This window comes from Berghia stephanieae, chromosome 6 (assembly GCF_034508935.2).
Source record: "Berghia stephanieae isolate SIO BIC M18660-M18661 chromosome 6, UCSD_Bste_1.3, whole genome shotgun sequence".
Lineage (NCBI taxonomy): Eukaryota > Metazoa > Mollusca > Gastropoda > Nudibranchia > Aeolidiidae > Berghia > Berghia stephanieae.
In genome coordinates, this window is record NC_088365.1 from 17,443,908 (window position 1) to 17,450,990 (window position 7,083).

Below are 7,083 nucleotides of genomic sequence, written 5' to 3' on the forward strand. Positions count from 1 at the left end.
ACTGGCAGTTTGACATCATTATTTGGTTTTTGCACCGCTTAGTGAGTTGGCGTTAGTAGTGTTCATGGAAACAAGTTATTTCATTGGTTGAACTATTGAATACAACTCACGATTTGTTTTCTTTTTTTTTTGGCAAAAGACTGGCATTTTGACGTCATTTTTTGGTCAGTGTCAAGCCATAACTTTACGAAGGCCACGTATTCACTGGGTGGGGTTCCCCCTCCCATAGTGGGCAGGGAGGTACACCCTGTGTCTTCAATCCCCCTATGTCTGTTTTCCAACATACTTTCTGCCTTTGTCTTGGAATGAGATTACTTGGTTTTGTCCTGGCCCTGGCCGGATACCCTGGCTGGGAGGGAAACAGTCAAATGTATAGTTAGTTTTGGGAGATGATATTTTTTCCCCTTGTATTGTAAATCATGTCTCTGCTATGCACTGTATTATGTTTTGTTTATGTAATCTATATGATTTGTAAACATTTGAGTGTATTCCTCTTACTCTTAGTGGGGACCTGTGCTGGTGTCTGGATGAGACTTTTAGGTGATCTCAAACTAAGTACACTGATAGTGTGCTCTTGGAATCTACATCTGTTCCCTATTTGAACCAATTCCCCATTGTCCGTCTTATTCTTGGATGCTTTGATTGTAATTCTTTAACATGTTACTATCCCATTTTCTTCCTTTTTACTGGCGCTGATATGACCTTAATGTGTTACAAGCGCCGTAAAACCCTTAAAAACAAAACAAATAAACAGCGACATACAGATGATTTATAATGATTATTATGAGTGTCATCGGTGGCTCCTCATTTTACAAAAGTCGGCTATGGCCAGTTTGTTGATAACGAAGTAAAAATATATCTTGCACGAGCGTTGTGTCCTTGAACAAGGCACATTACAAAATTCACCCCACTCGATTCAGGGGTGAATGAGTAACTTTTATTGTCAGAGTGCTTGTACAAAAAGGATTCCTAACGGGATTGGGAGCGATCTATATTCATGTTTTCGTCCAACCAGGTCATCAATCACATGATGTGTTGCTGTCCAACGATTGGATAGTTCTTAACAAATGTAAACACGCTGCCTTGTTTACAAAAGTTATAAACATACCCATGTGTCAAATGATCAATCGTGATGTTAGATATTTATAAAGCTGTGAACACTTTTCACTAAGTGGGTCACTTTGAGCATATTTTGCAATGTGACAAATGACCTCCAAATATCGACGTGGAAAGTTAATTTAGATCATGCCCATTGTTAAAAAGCTATGCCTTTCATTCCCAGCTACCGGCAGTAGATGGATACGATGTCTAGCCGGTCAGATAAGCGGAACAAACTCTTTCAGCAACGAGCCGAATAAAGTCCTTGACTTTGGAGGTCGTCTTGGAAAAATACGGTTCCCCGAGGCGGGGACGTCATTTCCTCTTAACTGGGAGAGAACTTCCAACGATCTATAACAGTAAGAGGTGACATTGCGTGAAAACCAACAGACCAAGGCCTGCCTAGGACTTGTCCAACGGTAGCTTCCCTTCATCGGTGGGATTTTGCAGCTTTGTCCACTTGCACTTGTTATGGTATCGGTCGTAGACTTCAGCGCATCTGAGTGAACGTTGCATTGTGACACAGCTGCTAGCCGGGTTCGTGACAGTTCTGTAAGTACCGAAGAGAATTCGCTGACTGGATAGGCTGTCATAAAATTGCAGTGTGGAACCCTCAGAAGCTGCAGACTCTCATAATCGATAGATAGAACGAATTTGACGACACTCAGATCTTTGTTATTGTTTTTAGCCAGCCACTTTTATTAGTAGCTTTGTGAGTTGGTACGCCATCTCCGGCTGGCAAATGTTGTGAGCTTTTTTGCTGAGCGCAAGGCATCAATAAACAAATCAAGTTTTATCCCTATTTGAATCATATTTTCCCTACAACTTAAAAGAGTTGAACTTAAGTGATACCAGTAGTGTCGTATTCTAAAAAAATAAAAACGGGTATTTACAATTTGGCCAGAAAACTCGTCATTCAAATATCGACTGATTAAAATGAAAATTCACCTTGGCAACAACTCTCAAAACTGGGACTTCATTTAGTCACAGGTTTGAAATCTTTTGTCAAGATGAGGGTAATTTTATTCGATTGATATTTGAAGGACGAGTTTTCTGGCCAAAATTTTAAAAACCTGTTTTTTGTTGCAATTTTTAAAATAGCACGGCAGTGTAGTGTTAGCCCATTATGAAATGAGATCATGAAGAGCGTTGGCGGCGCTATCGATAGCACGAATCGGCTTATTTTATCTCGGTTGGTATGTCGAATAGGTCGGCGGACAGCACCTTGTGCAGAGATAGCGGTAAGCCTTAAATACCAATATTATGTAATTTATATGACACAGAAATAATCGATGACTAGATTTATTGGCTAATGAAATTGAAATCCAAACCAGAGTCCAATCCAACAAAACAAGTGGAAGTAAAATTTGAGGCCAGGAGCCCCCCCCCCCCCCCTCCCCCCCTCCCACACCCTACAAAAACAACTATTTATTTATGAAAGCCTGGATTTGATTTTTGTACAATATCATTTAAGGGATACATTTGATCCGTGGATTTATGGTTTTTATTTGTTTAAGATATTTGTCCCACCGTCGCCATCGTTATGTTATAGCCTGACACTGAAAACCAAAAAACTGGCATTTTGACGTCATTATTTGGTTTTTGCACCGCCTAGTGAGTTGTCGTTAGTAGAGCTCATGGAAACAAATTATGGTCCCATTGGTTGAACTATTGGTTAGAATCAGCGTGGGTGCGCAACTGGATGCGCGGGTTGACGGAGGTAGGAAACAATAACAAACCCACATGGTTGCCATTACCTCCACCATCATTCTCGCTCACGGTTTGTGGAAAGCACTTCATTACAGGCACGTAATAGTGAATCTAGTTTTTGTTTTGAACATTTCTATTATTATTCTTTGTAAATTGACCCATATTAAAAGAAACATACAAACAAAACAGGCATGACCAGTCACTAACAATGCCGTGTAGTGTGTAGACAGTAACACAGTACGGTGAACATGACTGACACTGGGATCGGAATGTCGGAACCCATGAGTCGTTCGCAACTCTGCCTCACGTATTCATCAGTCAATTTAATTTTTATTAAGCTTGCGTAAAACATACAAACAAAAAAGACATGACCAGTCACTAACGATGCAGTGTAGTGTGTAGACAGTAACACGGTACGGTGAACATGAATGACACTGGGATCGGAATGTCGGAACCCAGTAGTCGTTCGCAACTCAGCCTCGCGTACTCATTTAATCAGTCAATTTAAATTTCATTTAGCTTGCCTATTCTTCAAGTTTATGTTATATTCACTTTTTCTATTTAAAAAGGGTAATCCAAACAGACCATAAAAACGATTTTATAATAAGCCGACTTCAACTTCCATCACTTACGACACGAACTTATTTTGGGTGTTTTTTTTTTAACAAAACCGTTTGACTCAAACTAAAGCTTCGGCATTGGATAAGGAGCGAGGTCCCTGTTGCCATCTTGCTTAGTTTATACAGAGACTGGGTTGCCAGCTTGGCTGTTCTTGATAAAAAGTAGTAAATAGCACAACCTTGTGCAATGAGAGATAGAGAGAGAGATTTTGAACAAAAAACGAATATCTCTCTCTCTCTTACCCTCTCTCTGTCTCTCTCTCTCTCACTCTCTCTCTCTCTCTCTCACTCTCTCTCCCTCCCTCTCTCTTCCTATTTCATCTGTCACACTGTTTGACAATCTTCTTCACCTGGCTCACTTGTACTTGTAATATCGGGTGTAAGGTAAAATTTTGAACAATTATTATTATTTATAAAATGCAGAAACTTTGCAAATAAACCGATAGATTAGATATTAATTCGATTCGAAAAGTGGAACACAAAAGGAGAATTTGCGAATACCCGGTCCAGACATAAGCGTCATGGTCTTATTTATAAAGTGCAGAATCTTTGCAAATAAACGGATAAAATAGAGATTAATTCGATTCGAAAAGTGGAACACAAAAGCAGAATTTGCGAATGCCCGGTCCAGACATAAGTGTTATGGTCTTATTTATAAAATCTAGAAACTTTGAAAATAAACGGACAAGATAGAGATTCATTCGATTTGAAAAGTGGAACACAAAAGCAGAATTTGCGAATGCCCGGTCCAGACATAAGTGTTATGGTCTTATTTATAAAATCTAGAAACTTTGAAAATAAACGGACAAGATAGAGATTCATTCGATTCGAAAAGTGGAACACAAAAGCAGAATTTGCGAATGCCCGGTCCAGACATAAGCGTTATGGTCTTATTTATAAAGTGCAGAAACTTTGCAAATAAACGGATAAGATAGAGATTCATTCGATTCGAAAAGTGGAACACAAAAGCAGAATTTGCGAATGCCCGGTCCAGACATAAGCGTTATGGTCTTATTTATAAAGTGCAGAAACTTTGCAAATAAACGGATAAGATAGAGATTCATTCGATTCGAAAAGTGGAACACAAAAGCAGAATTTGCGAATGCCCGGTCCAGACATAAGCGCTATGGTCTTATTTATAAAGTGCAGAAACTTTGCAAATAAACGGATAAGATAGAGATTCATTCGATTCGAAAAGTGGAACACAAAAGCAGAATCTGCGAATGCCCAGTCCAGACATAAGCGTTATGGTCTTATTTATAAAGTGCAGAAACTTTGCAAATAAACGGATAGACTAGATGTTATTTCGATTCGAAAAGTGGAACACAAAAGGAAAATTTGCGAATACCCAGTCCAGACATAAGCGTCATAGTCCTATTTACAAAGTACAGAATCTTTGCAAATAGACGGATAAAATAGAGATTAATTCGATTCGAAAAGTGGAACACAAAAGCAGAATTTGCGAATGCCCGGTCCAGACATAAGCGCTATGGTCTTATTTATAAAGTGCAGAAACTTTGCAAATAAACGGAAAAAACAGATTAATTCTAATCGAACAGTGGAACACAAAGGCAGAATTTGCGAACAACTGGTCCAGGCATAAGCGTTATGGTCTTATTTATAAAATCTAGAAACTTTGCAAATAAACGGATAAAATAGAGATTCATTCTAATCGAACAGTGGAACACAAAGGCAGAATTTGCGAACAACCGGTCCAGACATAAGCGTTATGGTCTTATTTATAAAGTGCAGAAAATTTGCAAATAAACGGATAAGATAGAGATTAATTCGATTCGAAAAGTGGAACACAAAAGCAGAATTTGTGAATACTCGGTCCAGGCATAAGCGTCATGGTCTTGTTTAAATGAAACAATGCCATTAAAAAAAATATATGGTCAATGAGTAATTAAGCTAAATATGCGGAGTTCAAATAGATAACTTGATCTGTGAATTTTTTTTATAATTAGCTGTTTTTATTCTCCATCATTTAGGTTATGTGATTAAGTTTATAATTGAAATACAAACTTTATCTCACTTATCAATGTTTTGCAATAAAGGAGAGTGTGAGTGAACCTGAGCAAAGGAAATTATTTGAGAGAGTGATATTTATCATGCTTTTCAGTTTGTAGTTGAATTCTAGAATGGATTCTTTATAGTTCTCATTGATTGTATGTCAGTATGTCAGTCTTTAGGACACCGATTACCCTAATGCGGCCACAATTTACAATGTGACGGCCACAAGCCCGTTAAACGCAGAGTGGGGTATTGTTGTTTGCAAGTAATGCTATGGTTTTAATAGGATATCTGTCTCCTATAAAAATACATTCCTGTGTTGGATTTTGGATTAAATTCATGTCTTCTTCGGATTTTGGGATATTTAATTTTCATGGATTGTGATTGTGATTTTCAAGACTATTAATGTAAGTAAATGCCCAAATAGATATTTTTATTCATTTATTCTTTATTTATTTTTTTTAGTTTTGTTTTGTTTTGAAGCATTTATTATAAGAAATATTGTACATATGCACTTATACACCAAAGACTATATCCTTTCAACTGCTTATTATTATTATTATTATTATTATTATTATTATTATTATATAATAATAATAATAATAATAATAATAATAATAATAATAATAATAATAATAATAATAATAATAATAAATAAAGGAATAATAATAATAATAATAATAATAATAATAATAATAATAATAATAATAATAATAATAATAATAATAATAATAATAATAATAATAACAATAATAATAATAATAATAATAATAATAATAATAATAATATAATAATAATAATAATAATAATAATAATAATAATAATAATAATAATAATAATAATAATAATAATAATAATAATAATAATAATAATAATAATAATAATAATAATAATAATAATAATTAATAATAAGTGCATTGAGTGAAATCCCAATCATGGTTGCCCAAATTCAACTGGCGCTAGACTCCCGACTACGTGTCTAAACGAATATTGTTTGTACGAAACATACTAAATACAATTTCAATATCAGGTGCAGAAAATATACGTTTGGTTTTATGAAATTAAAACAGTAGCCCACATTGTTCTTTGGTGTTATTTGTGGTTGCATTTGCTTTGAAACTTACACATTATATTGTGTTACATTGTTTACAAAATATTTCTGGCACTCGTATGCATGTGTAGTCAACGGACCACCGGTCAATCGTGTTCTTTATTATTTTATTATTAATTTTGGCTTGACATCTTACATATGTGAATTTGACAGGTTGTTGTGGATGGTAATTATAACATTAAGTGATTTTTAAACATTTTTACGGCGTTTTAAATGTCTTTCTTGTATTCATTGCCGAGCACCTCCACTTTTCTGTTACTATTTTAACGATCAGCTGATTTTCTCTTGCCTCCCCTTTAATTTCGCGGACTTTTTTCAGAACGAGGCGTGGGAGTGGCTAATTGAATACAACTCACGATTTTGTTTTCTTTTGTGGCCAAAGATTGTCATTTTGACGTCATTTTTTGGTCAGTGTCAGGTTATAGATAGTATGCAGATGACGTCACTCAGGGCTTTGTTATTGTTTTTGCCATCCGCGTTTGTGAGTTGTTCTCACTAAACTGTATTAACCAGACTATAAAAGTTCATGGT